Below are 23,593 nucleotides of genomic sequence, written 5' to 3'. Positions count from 1 at the left end.
TGTGAGCCCAGATAAGGTGGGCTCGTACAATTAACCATCAAAGCTGGGTACCTGGTGCTTGGGTTCAACCTACCCAGGGCCTGGGCTGGAATGTATGGGGGTCAGTATTGGAGAATGTTCCACCTCCTACATAGTGAGGGGAGTACAGCTACCCCCTACTGTAAGTACTACCAATTGGTTCTCCAAGGGTGGTCCCAGTGGGTAAGGATGTGTCTCAGTCATTTTAAGGTTTACCCAGAGAACAAGCACTTGCCTGAGACTCATCAGTGGATTGGAGGGTCCATGAGCAGAAGGTCCCTGCACTTTCTTGCTGGGTGGGCCTCAAGGACCTATGGATCACTCACCCAAAGAAAGCCTAGTTGGTGTTGACTTGAGTTACCTCTGGATCACATTTTTTTTTTAATTGAAGTGTAATTAACATACAGTGTTATATTAGTTACAGGTGGACAATAAAATGATTCAACAATTCTATACATTACTTAGTGCTCATCACGATAAGTGTACTCTTAATTTCCCTTATCTATTTCACCCATCCTCCCACCCACATTTCCTCTGGCAACCACCAGATTGTTCTCTGTATTTGAATCTGTTCTTTTGTCTCCTTTTTTTTGTTTTGTTTTGTTTCTTAAGTTTCACATATGAGTGAGATCATATGGTATTTGTCTTTGTCTGACTTACTTCACTTAACCTTATATCCTCTAGGTCCAGCCACTGTTGTTGCAGATGGCAAGATCTCATTCTTTTTAATGGCTCAATAATATTCCTTGTGTGTGTGTGTGTGTGTGTGTGCATGCGCACGTGTGTTTACATCTACCTATCTGTCTAGTCGCATCTTTTTTTTTAACACCACATCTTTATTCACTCATCCTTCAGTAGACACTTGGATTGCTTCCATATCTCAGTTATTGTCAATAATGCTGCAGTAAACACTGGGATGCATATCTCTTTTCACGTTAGTGTTCTCCTTTTCTTTGGGTAAATACCCGGTGGTAGAATTACTGGATATTATGGTAATTCTAGTTTTAATGTTTTGAGGAACCTCCATACTGTTTTCCACAGTGGCTGCCAAAATTTGAGTTCCCAAGACCAGTGCAGGAGCTTTTCTTTTTCTCCACATTCTCAACAACACTTGTTATTTCTTGTCTTTTTGATTTTAGTCATTCTGACAGGTGTAAGGTGCTATCTCATTGTGGTTTTGATTTGTGTTTCCCTGATTAGTGATGTTGAGCATCTTTTCATGTGTCTGTTGGCCATCTGTACTTCTTCTTTGGAAAAATGTCTATTCAGGTCTTCTGCCCATTTTTGAGTTAAACTGCTTTTTTTTGGTGTTGAGTTGTGCAAGCTTGGATGTTCACCCTTTGTTGGAGATATCATTTGCAAATATCTTCTTGCATTTAGTAGGTTGCCTTCTCATTTTACTGATGGTTTCCTTCACTGTCAAAGCTTTTTATTTTGGTGAGTCCCAATAGTTTAATTTTGCTTTTGTTTCCCTTGCCTCAGGAGACTTATCTAGGAAAAATGTTTCTATGGCTGATAGCAAAGGAGTAACTGCTAATGTTTTCTTATAGGATTTTTATGGTTTCATGTCTCACATTTAGGTCTTTAATCCATTTTGAATTTATTTTTGTGTATGGTGTGAGAAATGAGTCCAGTTTCATTCTTTTGCATGTAGCTGTCCAGATTTCCTGGCACCATTTATCAAAGAGACTGTCTTTTCCTCATTGTGTACTCTTGTTTCCTTTGTCATAGATTAATTGACCGTATGAGCATGGCTTTATTTCTGGGCTCTCTATTCTGTTCCATTGGTCTATGTGACCTGTGGATCATTCATTCATTCATTCATTCAACAAACATTTGTTGATTGTCTATTATGTGCCAGGCTCTTTTTAAATGCTGAGGATACAGTGGTGAACAAACATAGACAAAAATTGCTGTTCTCAAGAAATTTACATTTTGGGAAGTGATGAGAGACAGGTACTTAAAGAAAATAAGTAAAAAATATCAGATGGTGTTAAGTGCCATGGAGAAAAATAAAAATGAAAAGAGAGATAGGAAATACTATGGTTGGCAATGGGTGGGGTGCTGGTGGTTTGCATTATGAAGTAGAGTGGTAAAGGAAGGTCTTGTTGGAAGAAAAGGTGCTTTTTAATAAGGAAATAGATTAAATATATAGATCATATCATACAGATCACAGGAGAAGAGAATTCCTGGCAGAAGGGATAGCAAGTGCAAAGGCCCTGAGGAAGGAGTAGTGTGCCTGGAATGAAGCGAGAGAGGACGAGTAATGGGAGATGTGGTTAGAGAAGTAACAGTAGGCTAGAGGGTTGGGGGCCTTGAAGACCACCGTGAGGGTGGCAGGTTCTACTCTGAGAGAGCTGGAAACCACCAGGGGGTTTTGTGCGGAGGAGTGATATGATCTGGCTCTTTATGGAGTATGTGTGTGTGCCGGGGTGGGGGTCATGTCAGTCCATTTGCATTACTAGAACAAAATACGATAGACTGGGTGGCTGATAAACAACAGAAATGTCTCAGGGTTGTGGAGGTTAGGAGGTCCGAGATTTGGTGTCTGGTGATAAGTGCTTTTTAGTTCATGAAGGGCTGACATCTTATTGTATTTTCACATAGTAGAAGGGGTGAGGGAGCTCTCTGGGGCATCTTTTATAAAGTCACTAATCCTTTGGTAAGGACTCTGCTTTCATGACCTAATTACCTTCCCAGGGCCCCACCTTCTAATACCATCACCTTGAGGGTTAGCATTCCACCATGTGAATTTGGGGGTACACAAACATTCGTACCATAGCAGGGAGGCTGAGGCAGGCACATGGAGGCTTGGCCAGATTTCAGGGGAGAGATGGTGGTGCTGTGGACCAGATGCAGTGAGAAGACGGCAGGTTCTAGATGTGTTTTGAAGGCCAGGCCGACAATTTGCTGCACATAGTGAGGCCTCTGTGAAGTGTGTGTGGGCTGGAGAGTGCTGGAAGAGAGGTTTAACATTTCATTCCCATCCAGCCCTCTTTTGCACAAGAAGATGGCCTTTAGATTTTTAAGATTCTTGTCCTCAGCAAGAGTGTCTGAGGACTGCCTTTGGGGCCATTTCAGGATGTGTGATCAGTTGGGTCTTAATGGGTGAGAAATCCCTTCTGTGGCTGGTCTCTGTGGCTGAAAGTGGATTGTCTTGACTGCCCATCTTCAGGGTCCTTCTGCCATTCACAGATGTGAATGTCCGTGGCCACAGGAAGTGACCTCATAAGCATGCCCTTCAAGCCACACAGGATGGGTCCTTGTGCGACATTCAGCCGTCTCTCTGGTTTACACCAAATTCAACAACTTGTGGCCTGCAGATACTCAGTATAAATAGCTGGAAAAGCCTGACCTTGACAACCTCATTTCTCATTCCTTTCTTGTTACAGGTAATAGAGCTGAAAATGTGGTTTTAATTATAGCACTAATGAAAACTGAAAATCCAGACAGACACTTGACGAACTCTGCTGTGCTTTATATTACATTTGTGCTAACTACAAAGTGCCCAGCTGGGTGTAACATTATCCCCCTTTCCTCGAGCATCCGCCTGACTGAAGCTGTATAATTGATGTGTACTTTGGCAGGAGGTCAGCTTAAAGGGTTTTTTTTTTAAGTTTTTTTTTTTTTTTTTAAACATCTTTAACGGTATTTGGGGAAGGGAATATGTTTATTACCTGGGCTGGGAGAATATTTCTCTATGTTGTCCGAAACTCCCTGCCCCCATTCCAAACCTCTTCTAGAGCATTCCACACATGCTCTTCAGGGAATTCCATGGCCAGAAGTGACCTTAGGGACTTACTTTAACTTGAAGCCCTGTGCCTTTGTCTTTGCCCTGCTGGGGCAAACCAATGCTTTACCACACAAACCTGTTCGGCTCTCTATTCTTTTCTATCAGCAGGGCATGTTCAGTGTCTATGAAAGGGAGAGTGATGGTGGCCATATCCACATCTGCATGGGCCCATCTGTCCTCACCTGCTAGCCCGTGACTGCCACGTGGCCTCTAAGGGAGTTCCTTAGAGGAGGATTTTGAAGTAACATGGGACATCTAGTTAAATTTGAATATCAGCAAATAATTAAAAATTAAAACGTATTTTAAAAACCTTAATTTTTAATTATTCATTGTTTATCCAAAATTCAAGTTTTAGCTGGGTGTTCTCAGGTAGTTTGATTTGTTAAATTTGGCAACCCTACTTTTAGGGTTTCTGAGACTGGACCAGGTTTTCTGCAAGGACTTCTAAAGAATCCTCACCTATGACTTAAAGTAAATCTAAATCTTAACTTGGAGACAATGTAAACTTAGCTCTGTTCTAGATCACTGAAGACTTCTCTTCATATTCTACCTGAATTCAGAAATCAGTCTCTCATCTTGCTCCTTAGGTCACATGGAATGCCATGGTTCTAGAATGACATGGTCTTGTCTACCTCAGAAATAATGAAGGTTCTGCAGAGACCTACTGGTGGTAACGGCATCTTTACTGACTTGGTTGGTGACCCTGGTCAAGCTACATAATATTTTTCCTGTTTAATTTATAATCTTTCCGTTTTTGTTTGAATACTTAAATAGGTATTCTATTTATATTACATGTATTGATTTCAACAAAATATATAGGGTATATAGTAAGAAGTCTCCCTTTCCCTTCCATTGTCCAGCCATCCAGTGCCTTTCTCCGTAGGCAGCAGCTACTATTAATTAATTTATTTTTCCAGACATATTTATGCATATATATGCAAATAAGCACATATTTTCCCTCCTTGTCATTTCTATATAATTGTTAGCATACTATACCCACTGTACTTAACATACTAAAAGCATCTTTTTTTCCTTTACTAGCTCTTTGAGATCTAGTCATATCATGATATAGATAGCTCTCTTATTATTTTTTATGCATAATAATACATTATGTAGATACATTATTTAATCAGCTTCTTCTTTTTTTTTTTTTAATCAGCTTCTTTCTGATGATATTTACACGGGTTCCAAATGTTTGCCGTGAGAAACAACAATTGAGACATACATCATTTTGCATGTATGTGAATATATCTTTGCCTAAATTTCTAGATGTGGAGTTATTGGGCCAAAGAGTACATGCATTTTTAATTTGCCAAATTGCTCTACTAGTTTCCTATTGCTGCTGTAACAAATTACCAGAAATGTGGTGGCTTAAAACAACACAAAATTATTATCCTGTAGTTCCAGAGGTCAGAAGTCTTAAGATCAAGGTGCTGGCAGGGCTGTGTCCCTTCTGGAGGTACTATGGCATAATCCACCTCCTTGTTTTTTCTGGCTTCCAAAGGCTGCCTGCATTCCTCGGCTTGCGGCCCCTCTCCTCCGTCTTTAAGGCCAGAAGGGTAACATCTTCCAATCTTTTTCTCTGATCCTTGCTTCCATCATCACATCTTCTCTGACTCTGACTCTGACTCTCCTGCTTCTCTTGTATAATAATTCTTGTGACTGTATTGGGCCCACCTGGATAATTCAGGATAATCTCCTCATTTCAAGATCCACAATTTTAATCACATCGACAAAGTCCCTTTTGTTGGGTAAGATGACATGGTCACAGGTTCTGGGTTACCATGTGGACATCTTTGTGGAGTCATTATTTAGATTACAATACTTATAGAATTTGTACCAGTTTAAACTCCTGCCATATCCTCACTTGCAATGCACATTCAAATGTTTTGAAACTTGATCAAGCTGGTTGGTTAAATACCTGGTGTCTCTGTACTAAATCATAAGTTGTCTTTCTCTCTCTTTTTAAAAGATTTTATTTATTTGAGAGAGAGAGACAACATAAGCAGGGGAAGAGGGAGAGGGATAAGCAGACATCTTGCTGCACAGGGAACCCTATGCAGGGCTTGATCTTGGGACCATGTTAAATTTTAAGTTGCCTTTCTCTTATTATGAGTAGGTGAGTGTGTGTGTGGGGGAAGCTATCTAGGAGCCATGTCTTCTTTTCTTTTTGAACTTTCCAAATTGTTACTTATTTTCCTATCAGGTTGTCAGTTGGGAAATTATATATTTTAGGGTAGATGATGTTTCTGAGAAACGAACTGCACATTTTTTCTTACCAGTTTGTAATTTGTATTTAAACTTTGCTAATGAAAGTCTTTTGCCATGCAAAAGCTGTTGTTTTTATGTTGTTAAATTTATCAAATATGTTTATGGTTACAAAGGTCTTCTCCACTTCAAGACAATGAAAGAAACATAATTTCTTTTTAAAAATAAATAAGTAAGAAACAACATAGGAACCACATGGTCAATTTTTGTTGAAAAAGTAGAAAATTGGGCAGCCGCGGTGGCCCAGCAATTTGGCACTGCCTTCGGCCTGGGGTGTGATTCTGGAAACCAGGGATCGAGTCCCATGTAGGGCACCCTGCATGGAGCCTGCTTCTCTCCCTCTCCCTCTGCTGGTATCTCTGCCTCTCTCTCAGATCTCTCTGTCTGTCATGAATAAATAAATAAAATCTTTAAAAAAAAAAGTAGAAAATAGGGCACTTGGGTGGCTCAGTGGTTGAGCATCTGCCTTTGGCTCAGGTTGTGATCCCAGGGTGCTGGGATCGAATCCTGCATTGGGCTCCTCGCAGGGAGCCTGTTTCTCCCTCTGCCTCTGCCTCTCTCTCTGTGCCTCTCATGAATAAGTAAATACGATCTTAAAAAAAAAAAAGAAAAATTAGGGGATGCCTGGGTGGCTCAGTAGATAAGTGCATGCCTTCAGCTCAGGGCATGATCCTGGGGTCCCAGGATTGAGTCCCACATCAGGATCCCTGCGTGGAGTCTGCTTCTCCCTCTGCCTTTCTCTGTGTGTCTCGTGAATAAATAAATAAATAATAGCATCTTTAAAAAAGTAGAAAATAAAGATCAACAAGAAGAAAAATAAAAGCCACCTAAAACATGCATTTTATTGTTTATTCTCTGTATGAGTGGTCTACAGATTACAGTATGTTTGCAGGTAGGGGTTGCGCGGTGGGTGTTGGAGCTGGTTTGTGTGGGTTTGTGAGAGTTGTTGAGCCTATTGTAAGCATCTCTATCCAATACCATATTTAGGGGCATCAAGTTGGTAGTTCTAAGCTGATCATGTTGAGAGTGCTTACACCATGGAAATTGACAATCGCAATTGCTAGAAATCAGATCTTTCCCCCTGGAGAACAAATTGTTAAACATTTACCAACATAGTACCAGAGAACTTGTCTAAAAAGTCTTTAAAAAATCCAAGAAATGATTTTACTTAGATTTTTATATTTGAGAGCAGCTGATGTTAGGGATGGCTCACAGGAAGTGTGTGTGTGTGGGGTAGCTTTAGATTGATGGTGCCTTTGTATGCGTGAGTGTGTGTGTGTGTGTGTGCGCGCGCGCACACACACACACTTACTAAAACATGTATATTAAATTGGTAACCTGCTTTTTTGTCTCCTTAGTGGTATGTTATTGCCATCTTTCAATCTCAGTAAATATTTGTCCAAATCATGTTTTTAATGGTTGCATAGTATGCCACAGAATAATTTGCTGCCTTTGACCAATCCCCCATCTGAGACATTTAGGAAACTTCTGTTTGTCTTGGTTGCTCCCTCTAGTTGGTATGATGTTAGGCTGCTCAGCTCTCAAGGATGTTGAGATATTATCAGTGAGAAAACTTTCAAGAAGTGCTTTCAAATCTATGAGGCCTTTACAGTGCTGGCATCACTATTATAATTGCCCCCAACCAGGCAGGCCTTTTGGGAAATGCCCTGGTTTCTCTTGGTGTAATTGCTCAGGATCTTAGACACATAAATTCTCAAGATGTTTACGGGGCAACAGCAGCTCAGGAAGAAAGAATGCTGGCACTAGAGATGTGGATTCCAAGAGATGGAAGCTCTTGAGACAGACAGGGAAGACAGGGAAGACAGACAGACAGGGAAGGTGACAATTAAGCCAGAGATAAAAATAAAGAGGATAAATCTCATCAACACACCAAGGGATTTCAGACAAGCCAGTGGGAATGGTGGACTCAGAATGGAGGATGATTAGAGAAGGTATTTTTGGGCTAAGACAAAGTGAGAATGGTGTTTCCTAGTTAGCGTGGGCTTAAAAAGTGTAATGCAATAATTATTTCTCAAAGATAGGAGTATCATTAATTCTATGTTAGATGTTTTGGAGAACTTTTTATTTTTTAAAGATTTTATTTATTCATGAGAGACACAGAGAGAGAGGCAGAGACATAGGCAGAGGGAGAAGTAGGCTCCATGTAGGGAGCCTGACATGGGACTTGATCCCGGGTCTCCAGGATCACACCCTGGGCTAAAGGCAGTGCTAAACCACTGAGCCACCCAGGCTGCCTTTGTGTTTTGGAGAACTTAAGAGAAATGTAAGAAAGAACGGATGGATCGGTTTTAATCAGGGAAAAATTGGAATTTTCCTAAGTTCATAAGCAGCTTTGAACAACCACTTTGCAAAATATTAGTTTGATTTTGCTATGTTTGGCATCATTGGCTACTGAGTGCACTTTTGATGATGGGATACAGGATTGCCACACTCAAGTCAGTTCAGAGCTTTCTGTGACAGTATTTGAACAACATAATTGAGTGGGATTCCCATCCACAAAAGGGAGATAGGTGCTTTGAATTTTTTCAACAAGTACTAAGAAAGAGTATTACTAATAGTGGAATTTTAATTAGTGCCTACACCAAGGCTTTGAAAATAACCTTTTGGTGTTTCCTTGAGCCTAAGGGCACACAGGTACTACCTAGTCAAAATACTTAAGTACACTCTGTGGTTTTTGATTTTTAAAACCTATTGTTGCCACTGGAAGGCAGTGTTGCCTAGTCACTGTGTTCAGCCAAACCAATGGGCGGATCTGAAGACTTGGCCTGATTTTGCAAAGAATCCAAATGAGCCCAAAGAAGTGCTTTTCTCTCTGCTTCTTTTCTGAATCTGGCCAAGATCCTGGGCTGCCCATAAATATACCATCCCTGTTGGATGTTCCCTTGTATTGGGTATGTTGGCATTGATTATGCGAAGTCAGCCTGTATGGATTAAAGTGATGAGACTTGATTCCCTTTGGTCTTCACTTTTTTCAAATGTACAAGGGGATCATCAGCCCTTGCAGTATCACAGCTTCATTAAAGGAAAAAAGCAGATGGTGGAATTTCCATACCATCAGATAAAAGCAACCTAATCAATGACTTACACAGATAACCTTTTGGAAATCTCGCTTTGACTATTATTAACTTTCATTAGAGCAAATTATTTCATGATTATCCTAGATAATTTTTTTTCTGTCACTTAATGTACCTTGTAAAATTCTAGGTCAACCCATGAGTTCTCAAAGGGAATTGGTTCAACAGTTAAATAGTCTTGCTGTATTTTTTTTTGGTTTAGAAGCACTCTTCAGGACTTTAGGGAATATTCTGTTGACTTTTTAACTGTAGACATCTCCTTTTTAGACTATTAATAAAGATCCCTTATCTTTGTTCAGTGCTTTAAAAATGTAAAACATTGGTATATGTTTTCTCCCTGGATTCTCTGGACAGTCTGGTAAACCTGTTAAAGGAGGAATCAAGATTTCCATTTTGATGCTTAGGAAGTAAGTCAAGATTAAGTCCCAGAACCACTTAAGCACCTTCTGGTTCTAAACTGTGCTTTTGCCTTCCCCATCCATACTGCATATAAACAAAGGCTCCTTCATCTTACAAGCCATGATAGTAAGGCTGGAATTGGAGCCTTTTATCCACGATGTTTTTTGTCCTATTTTTCCTCCCTTGGTTCATAGAGAAACATACCTCTTTTTGGTTATGTCAATAAATGGTCAGCACAGCATGATTTTTCATGGACTTAAGGTGAATAAGGGCCTCTATCCATTAAAAGCGTTTCTGCTTCTTAGGAGGCTTTATTCTGAAGAGTGTTTCTGTAGAAACGTTTTTTACTTGAAAGACTATGGATCACTTTTCAAAAGCGGAATTGTCTTATCTGAAATACATTCCTACCTGTGCTGAAAGACACAGGTATAATCAATGCCTTGATCGTACGGACAATCTTTATCAAAAGTGCCTTAGATCCCGAAAAGCCTGAGGGGACGAGAAAGACAGAGATTGAGAGAGAGAGAGAGAGAGAAAGAATGAGAGAGAAATCGAAAGAGAGAAGAGTGTTTTGCTAGTGTCTGAATGTGATGAGAAGCTTGGTCCTCTCATAGACCAGGTGCAAAGGAAGGTTTTAGCAAACTGCCTCCAAATCCCTCTAATCCTTCCCATGTTTTCAGCATCAGATAATTAATATATTTCTAGATGGAGGGCACTTTAGTTCAATTGGTCACTTTATGTTCTGCAGTATCTTAGGTTTAGTGTCATTTTGAAGATTGAAAGCTAGAATCTACTAGGCAGTAAATTAGTTAATGAGGATACTTTTATTATAATGACTATCAAAATGGATTGAAAATTAAATTCACCTTCCTCACTGCCCTCCAGCAAAATTCATCAATGAGGAACAGTCCCCTAGAGCCTGCTTAGAAAAATCCAGGTCAGATTTACCAGTGGTAATGCAGACACAGTCTATAAGTATCACTAGGTAGCATCATTGTATTCTTGAATAATCTAGCTCCGTGCAAGATGTGTTTTTGAGGAGACTAGAGAGATCATAGTTGGTGCTCTTCCTTTTATGTTAACGTTATATGATAGGGGAGTTTCTCACATTGCGCCCAAACCGTTAAATAATATATCACAAATATATAACTTATAATTTAAAATTTAAATTTTTATACCAAGATGATTGTTGATTCACATGCAGTTGAAAGAAATAACAGAGAGACCCAGTGTACATTTAGCCCAGCTTCCCCCAGGGGTAACATTTTGTAAAACCCTAGTATAGATCACAACCGGGACATTGATATTGATACGATCCACTGATCTTGTTCAGATCTCTAAGTTTTGCTTGTACAAGTGTGTGTGTGTGTGTGTGTGTGTGTGTACACGGTTTAGTTCCATACAGTTTTATTACTTACATAGATTCGTATACCTACCGCCACAATCAAGACACGAATAATTCCATCACTACCCCCTTCCCCCCCAGTTCCCTAACCCCTGGCAACCACTAATCTATTCTCCATTTCTAAAATTCTGTCATTTCAAAAATGTTATATACATGGTATCATACAGTATGTAACCTTTTATAGCTGCTCTCTCTCTCTCTCTCTCTCTCTCTCTCTCTCTCTCTCTCGGTGTAATTCCCTGGAGATTCATCCAAGTTATTTGTATTCCATGGTATTGATGAACCACGATTTGTTTAACTGTTTACTTGTTGAAGGATATCTTTGCTGTTTCCAGTTTTGGATTATTATGAATAAAGCATCTTTGAACATTTGTATGTGAATTTTGTGTGAGCATTTTCATATCTCTGGAATAAATTCCCGACATATATAATATTTTTAAGAGTAACAGGAGTAGTAGAATTTTTATGCTACTTTCTTGGAGATATATTCTCCTAAAAGATGATCCATTTTAGTTTGTATGGTGACTCCAGACTTGTAAACAGATATTGTAGACATATATACGATTTTTATACTGTTCTAGGTGAGAGTTTTTATGCATGAAAATAATTTGAATTTCAATTCATTCTATGGCTATTTCATGGGGAGATGAGGTTAAGGACTTTTAAAAAAAGGATGTAGAGGCTGAGTTATCACTTCCTGTTTTGCCTTCCCACCTCTAAACTCTCCAGTTATTTAAGTATCTCTTTGTTGCCATGTAATCATGTGTTTACACACCAGAGTCCCCACCCTGGTGGTCTCTCAATTCCTTGAGAGCTGAGCTCCTGTCTGAATCATTTCAGTAACAGATATTCCCAGGGTAGATATTTAGTAAGTATTTCTAAAAGAATACATTTCTTTTTTGCATAGGATAATTTGTAAGTCATCATCATATATTTAAGTGTCATATAGCTAATTTGATAAAAAGAATGTTACCTTAGTATCTTCTAATTATGCTAATATGATCTTATACAGAGAAGGAACTCCTGACTATGAACATGCTTTGGAGAACATTGGAGAGTGGTTTAATGTTTGTTACGATAAAAGGAATTTATTAAGGACAAAAGTGATATAATCCAGTATTTCACATGAGAGAAAATAGATTAAGAATTCAACCCTTCCTGGGTAATGTCAAAAAAATGACATAATTCAACATTAAGCCCAGACCTGAATTTTGTAGTGAGATTAGTGCATGTGTGACATTTAAAAATACTCTACATTTTGACAGTTGGAAGATATTTAACATTATTTTAATTCAGGTTTATACGAGATATGATTTCAGTGACACTCCTTGGAGACTACAGCCATCATGGTAGAAAGAGTATCAGAAGTCTAGGATAATTTTACTTTACCATCAATGCCTTGAGTTTGATATTTTCTTTTAAATTTTGTGATGAATATTGCATTTATGGTATTAACACCATAGCCTTTATATAGTACATTGCTTTGGTCCTCCACTCAAGATGATAAGGCCCAATGGTCCTGGAGCCCAGAGTCTAGATTTATTTATACAAATAAGTTTAACAGTGAAATATCTATATCATAAGAAAAATATTAACACAGGCCAGTGAAATGTACAAATAATTATTCAGTTTTAAAACAATAAATGTGAACTTCTCTCATAACTCTTATGGGGATTTCTAAAAGCAACAATAGTTAAGAATTGTCCTATTGCTACTTCTACTAGGCATATGTATATATATATATAGCTGCCAAATGATGGAACAATTAGGAAAATTAGGTTTTGAGTTCTATAAAAATTTAATTATCTGAAGTAGTCAATACACTCCTGCATGATCTGATATGAATGTTGTCTTTTTCTTTTAACTTTAGCAAATTTTATATCAAAGACATTATAGGTATCCTCCTTATGTGAAGATCAGAGAAAAATTTGAAACTCTTCCATTCTTGACATTTTTCTTATTCTATTTTGGAGAGTTTACAGTAGCAGGCTAATATGTGATATTGTTTTAGAAGCAGCAGCAATTTATAGTTTGGTTGAAGCAAGTTCTTGTAATAATGACAGGCACGGTTCAGCACTAATCCATGGGGATCTATGCAACATGGCAAACAATACACTTTCCAAGACGTGTTTGAATTATGAATCCAATGGTGGGCGGTCTCTAAGTTCTGTGCAGAATAGCTTTGGTGTGAGTTGATGGAGCATTTTGTACCTGGGATTCAGAACTTTTATGAAGGCCAATACCCTGAAACTCATTCAAGCAATAAATTCACTTGTCTTTGAGTTTACAAGGCAATAAACAGTGAAGGCCTTTGACCTTAACATTTACTGAATACATTTGCAGCAGTTGTGTTTATTGACAACTATTTATAGGGAAGCGTTGGGTACTGAATTTGTTAAGGGGAGGGGAAGAACAATTTTCCTGGTCTTTAAAAAAAAATAAAAATGATGAATTTAATTTTTGGCTATTGGATTTTCAGCTTTGGAGTTGAGATTTGATTCTAACTGTGTACCAGTCGTGCTTCAGGAATTTCTTTCTTTATAATAAAATTTAAAGAAGACTCATAGGGGAGAGGACTAACACTGGAATAAGTGTTTGCTCATTCCATTCACTGGGTATTCCACACTTTGAAAGGAAGACAGAAGAGAATGGTACAGGTGTTTTAAGATCTCCCCCTCCTCCCACCACAGATTCACTGGATGTCACGGAGCAAGTAACTACTCTTCTGTATAAACAAACAGTTACATGGAACAATTATACTGTGGATCCACAAAGATGTTGGGGGAATTTACTAATCCCAAGTATATTCTGCATTTTCAGTTTGATGGGTTACAAACATGAAAGTAAGAGAGGAATCCTTTTTCCTGAAATAATGACTATCACAGAAAGGGCAGCCTGCAGTTCTTGTTTTATTCCTGAAAGTTGGGAGAGGTTACTGTTGGTCCACATTGCAGGGGAGGGTGGGAACTTGGGCGCAAGGCAATCAAAGAGTTTTGCTTCAGTTAGAGGGTGAGTCCATGGTGCTGGCTGAATCCGAAAAGATGCTGCAAGCACCTGGGGTGTGGGGCATGAAGCAACTGTACTGGGGAGGTCACTTTCTGCAAGGAGATTCCTTGGAGTTAAGTTTTTGCCATAGACTTGGACCACAGTTACTTCTTACCGTGAGGAAGCACAAGTCTATAATGGCCCTGGAAATCAGGGACCCCCTTCTAATTATACTCTTTTTTTTTTTTTTAAAGATTTTATTTATTCATGAGAGACACACAGAGAGAGGCAGAGACATAGGCAGAGGTAGAAGCAGGTTCCCTGCGGGGAGCCTGATATGGGATTCGATCCCAGGACCCCGGGATCACCACCTGAGCCGAAGGCAGGTGCTCAACCACTGAGCCACCCAGGCATCTCCTGATCATGCTCTTTGAACACGTTTGAAACAGGGATAAACCCCTTGCTGATTTTGGTGGGGCTCATGTCTTGGAGAACAAGACGTGCTGATCATTATCTTAACATCTGGTGATGGTGGGAGTACTTGAGGGGGCAGTTAACAGAGTCCATCCCTTCTAGATTCCACGGTAATACTGACACCACACTGCAGAAGAATTCTGCAATAACAGCACTTGGCAGCCTTGCAGTTAGCTTGAAAAAAACCTCAGTTTGAAAATTCTTCACAGGCTTTCTTCTCACTGAAGGAGCAAACTGCAAAGTAAACAAAAGAAGTATGAGTTCTTTGGGTCATGTTGTTGCTTTTTATTGGACAGTGTATCTGTGGATCCACTCCATTGAGGTCTGGACTGTATTTTTGCCCACTGGCTTGAATGTGGGTTTGCTTACGTGTCTGTTTTAACAAGTTGTGAAAGAAAAGTATGTTTCATCCGCTTGTTGAGGGAAATCGGGTAGGATCTGTCTGGGTTGGTTTAGTTAGGTAAATTTGGTTGTTCTGGCATCAGCAGCTAATGGTTCTGGTTAGCTCTGCCTAGTAAAAAAGACATGTTGCAATTGCACTGGCTACCACCCTCTTACAAATGTGGTCATTGTTCTGAGGAGGGAGGAACGGTGTGAATGTCTTGGGACAATTCACTCATTAAGACCAGAAAGGTGATTCCCAGAGCAGGTGCTCCTGTTAGAATTCAGTTGGTGAGGTTAAGGACCAGTAATGGACTCACTTGTTATTTTCTGGGGGTTTATCTTTTTCATGATGATCCCGTATCTGGTAAGCATTTAATTATATCAACTTTATAGTCATATTCAGAATAACATTTCAATAGGGCATGTCCCATTGAAATTAATTTCATCTCGATTTAGTTGTTTTGGTGGCATGACTCTGGCCTGTAATTGAAGACAACGGTCCCTGCTAAGTCATGGTGTTGGGCAATAATATTTGTTGGGCAAAGCAAGTCGCTGCTTTCCAAGGTTATCATGTGTAATTCCTTTTCCCAGTTCAAGAACATATCTTGTTTTAAACAACTTTTTGAAAGGCAGCCAAAGAAAAGGTTGGCTCAGATATGCCCTTACCAGCCCTGTTTATGGGATACAGTGTTCCACTTCTTGGAGGAAGATGATAAAGCAAAGCTGGCTTGGGGAGGTGTGTAGGAATATGTGTTCATGTATTTCAATTCCATGTGTAAGAGTAAAGCCCAAAGGGAAAGAATAAAAGGACTGTTGATGACTATCTCATATTCAGTTACAGGTACTGAGGTAAGAGTGAAGTTCTAAGAGTCGTTAGTGAGAAGTGTACATTCGCAAGAGCCATCGAACAGAAGACCAAGTGGCATTACTTCTGGTGGATTGAAGCTGCAGCAAGAACGGGAAAACCAGTTTGAAGAAGATTTGGAGGACTTCTGCTTTCTTTCCTGTCCATTCTTATCAAATATGCAGGCAAACAATATGATTTTCTTTGAAAGCCAGTTTCTCAGGGGAGGCAGAATTGTTTTTATGATTCAGCTGATCTCCTACTAACTTCAGGGCACTCACCTCAAAGAAAAAAAACAAAAAACCAAAACAAAACAAAACAAAAAAACACCAAAAAAACGGGAAGCCGAGCTCCCTGAAAAAATGAGGAACTCCCTGAAACAACTAGGAACTTCCCAGAAAGCGGTGCAGTCAGCCTTGTGTTGGAAACAAACAGAAAACAAATCCGAAGGCTGCGGAAACCTGTTTGTTAAGCAGGGAGGGGAAATGCCCTTAGCCAGACAGTCTAAACACAGGAATGCTGGGCTGGAGATCAGATCCACAATCGGAAGGGGAGAAGAGGCTGATAAGGCTGCAAAGAAAGCAGCGTCAGTCACCAAAATTGGTTTCAGGGGTAAAGTGAGGAGGGCCAGGATGTTTGTGATACGATCACATTGTGCCGCTAAATCCTGGCATATACCGCGGGAGCTGTGAGTAAGAGACACTGTTCCAAGCACCCGGCTTGTGTGGCTCTGGAGCCTACCCAGGTGTGCAGAGGTGTGCAGAGGTGTGCAAGGAGACCCATCCCATTTGCTGTGAGGGAGTCTTCCTCATTCTCAGCGGGGCGCCCCGGGTCAATGCCAACCTGTTAGAGGTCTCACTGGGGTTACGGATGATCCAGTCATGGGCTCAAGACATGCAAGGCTCATTGGAGGGGAGATCACTTTTGGTGACATGGGAACTTTCTATGGCATTACTTAGCCCTTCATCAAATGTAGGTGGACTTCAGTTAGCTCCAGGATGGGATGTTTTCATGCCTCTTTTTCTCCTTTCAGTTTCTTGGAAGGGTCATCTTTGTGGGGTAGATGACAACGCTGAACATGTCCTGGGCGTTTATGAGTTTCTAGGATTCCGGCTTATGGCCCCATAATGACGAGAGGTGAAACTTGGAGAGTCCCCAGATGTGCCTGAGGCAGTCGTGCGAGCCAGCCCCATCACCCTGCCCGGCTGAACGTTTGGGACTCGCTTTGTCACTTCTGATTCTGCCCACTGAGGGCACGGAAGCGAAAAACCACCTGCTGGGGATTTGGACAAGGCTAAAATGCATTTCAAGGTGTCCCGAAGCTTGTTTTTGGAGACTCTGAGCGTAGTGCTGCTGACGGGGAGGCATTCAGGTGTCCACATGTGGAAGCCGAGTATTGCTGCTGAGTGGGAATTGTCAGTAAGTGCAAACCAGTGGCAGGCTACCTTAGCCTTTTTGCTTGTTCAACATTAATCTCAGGACTACGTTTATAGGCTGATTCCAGATGTGGTTGACTCCAGGGCTGAGTTTTCGGAGGTGACAGGTGGTGTGTTTACTTCAACATAAAGAAGGTCAAATTGTATTATAGATCGCAGGGCAAATGTCTGCCTGTCCCCTGGGAGTGCCTGACGGATCATTTGGCTGCAATCTGGCCCAGAAGCTGGAGGAGAGAGTGCTCCCTCCTGGGAGGAGTGAAGAGATGTTGTTCTCAATGGCTTCGATAGAGGTCGCAGCTTGAAAGGAAAGTGCTAAGTGAGGGAAGTGAAATACGAGCTTTTAACTTGGTGTCCCCCGGGGTCATTCCTCTCCGTGCCCCACTCTGAGCTGCTGGCTGGCTCTTGGTGGTGTTATTCTGCAGCCATGGTATTTGGTGAGCTCTGTTTTTAGGAACACTTAATTGGTTTGACCTGCCCCACTGCTTCTTACATGAAGGGGAGCATTCCAGGAATAGAGCTTGAGTCTCCTGCCTCTCAAACTTGGGAAATGTACAGACCTCTTTAAAGGGACAACAATGTCTTCGTGCATTCCTGGTGTTGACTTACATCCTTTTTATTATTGTATTCTATATGTGCATCAAGTTGGACATATATTCCCGATGCCTACAAAACAAATACTGTTCAAAATAACCACATCAATCAAATAGAGTGGATGGTGTCGTTTTGCTCAGTCCAAATCCCTTGTTCATGGTAGAAGCACAAACTTGAGATCCAGTCCTGTGGTTAATTTGTATTTGTAACTTCGGCGATGCTAGTGCTCAGATTTTTTGTACATGCAAGTGAATCGTAGGAAAAAAAATTAGTAACTTCAAGGCATAATTTGTAAGCTTAGGAAGGTCAGACCTCATATTAATCTACGATTGGCTGGAAACAAATTTTTCAAATGCCAATTAGAATGAGGCATTAGCTAATTGTGTGAACATAACTTCTGCACTACAAAGTGAGATTAGCATCACAATGCATTGAAATCTGCATCAAATGAGTGTCTGGTTCAAAGACTGTTGGAAGTGGGACTAGAAATATTCTTTTGGGGTTATTTGCTAATATATGCAGGTAACAAACTGGTGCAGATAATTCTATACGACGACAGGGGCCACCAATGCATTAACGCACATTATAAATGGAATACAGACTATTATAACCAAGGTCCTTTTGAGCACTCTGTGTCTATATTACTATGTGCCTTGTGATGGCTCAAGTTCTCCTCAGTGTTTTAAAATGTGAGATACTATCAGAGTGTCCTGTGTGGATCACATACTGTGGAGAGGCAGGAGCAGGCTTGGTCATCTCAGGGAAGGATTCGCTTGTGAGGCACTGGCAAGATGATTCTGAATTTGCTTATGTAACTAACCATGGTTATCATGTGGAAAAAAAAAACCAAAAACCTTAAAAATTCTTTTTTTTTTAAAGATTTTATTTTTTTATTCATGAGAGACACAGAGAGAGAGAGGCAGAGACATAGGCAGAGGGAGAAGCAGACCCCACCCAAGGAGACCGATGTGGAACTCAATCCTGGAATTCTGGGATCACACACTGGGCCAAAGGCAGACGCTCAAACACTGAACCACCCAGGCATCCCTAAATTAAAAATTCTAATGCAGTGCGATAATCGATAGATGGCAACATCCCACATGTCCAAGAGATAAATGAATAGACAAAATGTAATCTACACATACAACAATATTATTCAGCCTTTAAAAAGAAGGAAATTTGGGGGCACCTGGGGGGCTCAGCAGTTGAGCGTCTGCCTTAGGCTCAGGTTGTGATCCCATGGTCCTGGGATCGAGTCCCACATTAGGCTCCCTTCAGGGAGCCTGCTTTGCTCTCTGCCTATGTCACTGCCTCTCTCTCTGTGTCTCTCATGGATGAATAAATAAAAATCTTTTTTAAAAATGAAAAAAATTAAAAGAAGGAAATTTGGACACATGCTACAGCATGGACAATTGAAGACATACTCAGTGAAATCAGCTAGTGACAAGAAGATAGCTATGATATGATTCTGCTGTGAGAAGTACCAAGAGTAGTCAAATTCATAGATACACAAAGCAGGATGATGGTTGCCAGGGGCTGGGAGGGGAGGGGAATGGGGAGCTTATTATTTAGGAGGTTTGGAGTTTCAGTTTGGGAAGATGAAAAACAGGTCCTAGAAGTTGGGTGGTGGTGACAGTTGTGCAACAATGTGAATGTACTCAATGCTACTGAACTGTGCATTTAAGCGTGGTTAAAGTGGTACATTTTATGTTACAGATACTTGACCACAATAAAAAATTCTACTGCAGCAAGTTCAGTAACCCAGGAACTCTGTAGTCTCTGGAACGTGGTTGCCCAACATGAGTTGGGGCACCGGAACTGGTCCGCTGTCTTCAGTGAAATACAGGAAAGACAAGCTGTTGCATTAGGGTTTCATAAAACTAATTTTATCAATTTAAAAGGTTTTCATTTATTCTAGGCTTAGTTTATGCAACTTTGGTTTGGTTTTTTGTTTTTTGTTTTTGTTTTTTTGAGGAAGGAGTGCTTAAAATCTTCCTTTTGTGAAATGAACAGAGTGGCAGTTGGTAATGATTGTTATTCTTTAATGCACCTACTTGGCAAAATAAGTAGTTGGGGATACCACGTTTCTGCCTCCAATTAAAAGTTTATTTTAAAAACTGGTTAGTAAGATCTGAAATCCTGAGAACTGCTGCTTTTTAAAACTGGCATGTGGTCCTGTTATTCCTTCTCATTTTGATGGCTACACTTACTCAAGGTGCATTGAACAAGAGAAAAATTATAGCTTAGCATTCTAGAGCCAGATTCCAGCATCTCCCTCAGTGACCTTTGCAAAACATAAGGACCTATACAGATGTACGCTGTTGCTAACTCTCTTTCCATATTTATTGAACACCTATGGTAGGCCTGGGGAAACAAGATGAATAAGGTTTGGTCCCTGCCGTGGAGGAGCCCGTGGCCCAGCAGGGGAGGCAGTCACACAACTAACTATAACCCAGTCTGATAAATTCTGTCACAAAGAGATGGACAGTGCGCTATGGGAGCACCAAGGAGGGGGTAGTAAATGGTAACATTACCCCAATGTTTTACAACTTTTATAGTAAGGAAATATATTGTTTAAGACTTGGAGTCAAACCCTTCTGGCTGAGGCATGGGCCCATTTCCCCTCATGTTGACCCCAGATTAGAAAACAAATCATCCCACCAGGGCAGCAGCGGATTGTGAATTCAGGGTGAGGGTCTGTGATGGAAGGCGAGTTTGGGGGACGAAGCATTTATCTAAGCTTGAACATGTTGGAGGGAAGAGTTAGGGGCTCATTTGTCAGGTGGATCAGACAGGAACCCGGGTGGCCCAGGCCCCAGGGGACAGAGTGAGGCAGGAAGGCTCCATGTCAAACCCATGCAGGGAGCCCAAAAGGCAAGGGGCAGGAGGACAGTTGTGGTGCAATGTTAAGAACGGAGTTGATCACTATAATGAGGGGAATGGCTCCACTGACAGTACAGTTGACCCTTGAACAACACACGTTTGAACTACACAGGTCCAATCATATGAGGATTTTTAACAATACAGCACTGTACATGTATTTTTCTCTTCCTTATGACTTTCTTTTCTTTTTTTTAAGATTTTATTTATTTATTCATAGAGACACACAGAGAGAGAGGCAGAGACACAGGCAGAGGGAGAAGCAGGCTCCACGCAGGGAGCCTGATGTGGGACTCGATCCCCGGTCTCCAGGATCACACCCCAGGCTGCAGGTGGCACTAAACCACTGTGCCACCGGGGCTGCCCTCCTTATGACTTTCTTAATAGGATTCCTTTTCTCTGGTTTGCTTTATTGTGAGAATACGGTGCCTAACACATAGTACACACAGAATGTGTTTCATAACTGTCTTTGTTATCGGTAAGGCTTCCAGTCAACAGTAGGCTATTGGTAGTTAAGTTCTTGGGGAGTCAAAAGTTATACATGGATTGTCAACTGTATGGGGAGGTCAGTGCTCCAACCCTCTGTGCTGGTCACGGTCAGCTGTATTTATTGAAGGCTTACTGTGTTATAGGCGCCATGCTAGCGTGTATTCTTTGATAATCTTCAGAAGGATGCTGGGGATAGTAACACTGTTGTTATCCCCATTTTACAGATGAGGTAATTGAGACCTAGAGGGGTTACTAATTGACCCCAAATCATGTAAGTAGGACATCCTAGAGGCCGAGTCAGGGCTTGACTCTAGGCTTGCAGGACCCCAAAACTCATCCTTTCCAGTCCAACGTTTCACGCAGGTGCCAGCACACTTTCACCTTCCAACTGAGTGTCTCCAGCTGGATATTCCACCGGCACTTCAAATTTAATGTGTGAAAGTAAAGTTCATGACTCTTTTGTCTGTTCCAGTGAGCATCCCTGCTTCTCTCCTCTTAGGCCTCCCTTAGAACCTCGGCTTGTTCTTCTCCCTTCCCACTTCTTGCTTGCCACATCCAAATGATTGCCAGGTTTTGTTGGTGCCCGACCCACACTCCATTCCTGTTGCTTGTCACCTCCTAATTTGTCCTACCCTGCTAGTCTCTGCCATCTCCAGTTAACAAGAAGGCTGCTGCCAGATAAAGCTTCTTCTAAAGCTCAGCTCTGATTATATTATTCTCTGCTCAAAAGTTAATATATGAATAATGGCAGTGGGTTACTTCCTGTGGACTCAAGAGAATGTTCAACCTCCTTAGTTAATCATTTGAGACTTTTGATGATAGTCTTCAGGCCACCTTTCCAGTGTTAAATCTCATGAAGTTATCTTCACATCTGTTGTTGCCCCTCACACCCTTTTATCCCAGGCCAACTCTTCCTGATGCCTTACCTCTGTGCCCTTATTTATGTGCTACTGTTGCCTGCATTGTGCTCTCTGTCACCTCAACCTGCTGATGTGACACCTCAAATTGTTGTTCCAGTGGCCACTTCTTCCCTGAGACTCCCCTCTCACCCTGCTGGAGGTGACCTGCTGGTTCTAGTCACATAACCAATACTTTAGATGCTCCCCCAAATTCCTCTCAAGAAGTAACTCCAACCTCAACCATGTTTTATCTATCTATCTATCTATCTATCTATCTATCTATCTATCTATCTATTTAAGAGAGAGAGAGTGAGTGAGTGCAAGGGGGAGGAGCTTAGGGAGGAGAGAGAGAATCCTGAGCAGACACCCTGCTGAGGGCAGAGCCTGAAGTCAGTGACACTGAGATCAGGATCCTGAGATCATGACCCTGAGATCACGACCTAAGCTGAAATCAAGAGTCAGACGCTTTAACCAACTGAGCCACCCAAGTGCCCAATCCATATTTTGTCTCAGGTTTCACTTGCTGCTTTTATGTCACACTGTCTTTCTTCTTCTTCTTCTCTTCATTCTTTTACTCTGCCAAAAACTGTTCCATCTTTTAGGATTAAGTCAACTCTCTCCAATCACCTTTGAAATTCATTTATACTTATTTCAAGGATTGGTGTTATATATATTTTCTAAAAATATTCTTATAGCCTCTGCCACTTACATTTTGGCAATTTAATTTTGTGATTATTTGTCCTTGTCCTATATTCCCTAGTCATCTCTTTGCTGAATGCAGGGACCTTGTGTGGTACAACATCAGGGCTCTAACAACAGTAGCCTGTATGAATGGCATTCTCTGGAGTTGAGCAGTCCTCAGCCTGCTCAACAGTATGTGGCAGCCCTGGTTGTGGACTCATTAAAGTCAGGTGCACGTTTGGCTGACATCTGATCATTTTGTGAGTCATCATGGGCTCATTAGGACCTTGTAGTATCTCTAGAAGGGTAGAATGTGAAGCAAATCGCATGCTGGTCTCTTCTCATAGGGCTTCAGGAAAGCAGGCTCCTGTTTGGACATCCAGCCCTTGTCTGATCTGTTACTGCACATGCCGAGACTCCACAGACTGTCGATGTGAGCCCTGGGAGCCCGAGAAACCACTTGCAGGTGCTTAATTTCACATTTGGGTATTCAGATTGGCACCAAGAGGAGAAAATACTTGGAATCCAACAGGATTGTCAATTATGAGAAGTTAGTTGTGGCTTATTGTGTCAAAACTATGTGCTTGTTTAAGCCCTGGGTACTATGGTGATCGGTCCTGTGTAAACACAAAGACAAATAACATTTTATATTAGTCTACCACCTGTGCCTGTCAAGTCACCTAATTGCCCCTTCATAAGCCTACTTCTTGTAGAATAAATGTACCAGGCAGCATAATGAGATGTTTCCCCTTCGAGCATTGGGATTGCTTACTCCCACTTGGGATGCCCAGCCTTCTGAATGCCACGGCAACAAGGGATGGGGGCTTTCCTGCGGAGGAGTCGTGGTGTGCAATTTTCTTGGAACTCGTCATGAGTTTGAAAGGAAAAATGACCCAGAGGAGGACAAGCAAGAAGAGACAGCCCATTAGCAGCCGAACCATATGACAAAGTA

At 41.1% G+C, this 23,593-nt stretch overlaps 1 long non-coding RNA gene across 38 annotated transcripts in view; it reads left to right on the top strand.

Annotated features, from left to right (window-relative positions):
• The first annotated feature begins 3,221 nt into the window (after positions 1-3,221).
• LOC119876491 overlaps positions 3,222-23,593 on the top strand; it is a 309,631-nt gene continuing 289,259 nt past the window's right edge. For 12 of the 38 annotated variants that reach the window (XR_005363268.1, XR_005363266.1, XR_005363265.1 and 9 more), the window contains exons 1-3: positions 3,239-3,410; positions 4,399-4,504; positions 22,989-23,107. This is a non-coding gene — a long non-coding RNA (uncharacterized LOC119876491). Of the gene's footprint in view, positions 3,411-4,398; positions 4,505-22,988; positions 23,108-23,593 lie in introns of all 38 variants that reach the window. The other 26 variants (XR_005363293.1, XR_005363292.1, XR_005363289.1 and 23 more) reach the window with 10 other exon arrangements.

This window comes from Canis lupus, chromosome 8 (assembly GCF_011100685.1).
Source record: "Canis lupus familiaris isolate Mischka breed German Shepherd chromosome 8, alternate assembly UU_Cfam_GSD_1.0, whole genome shotgun sequence".
Classification (NCBI taxonomy): domain Eukaryota; kingdom Metazoa; phylum Chordata; class Mammalia; order Carnivora; family Canidae; genus Canis; species Canis lupus.
The sequence above is the reverse complement of the archived record's forward strand: the minus strand, read 5'-3'. Positions and strand labels throughout refer to the sequence as shown.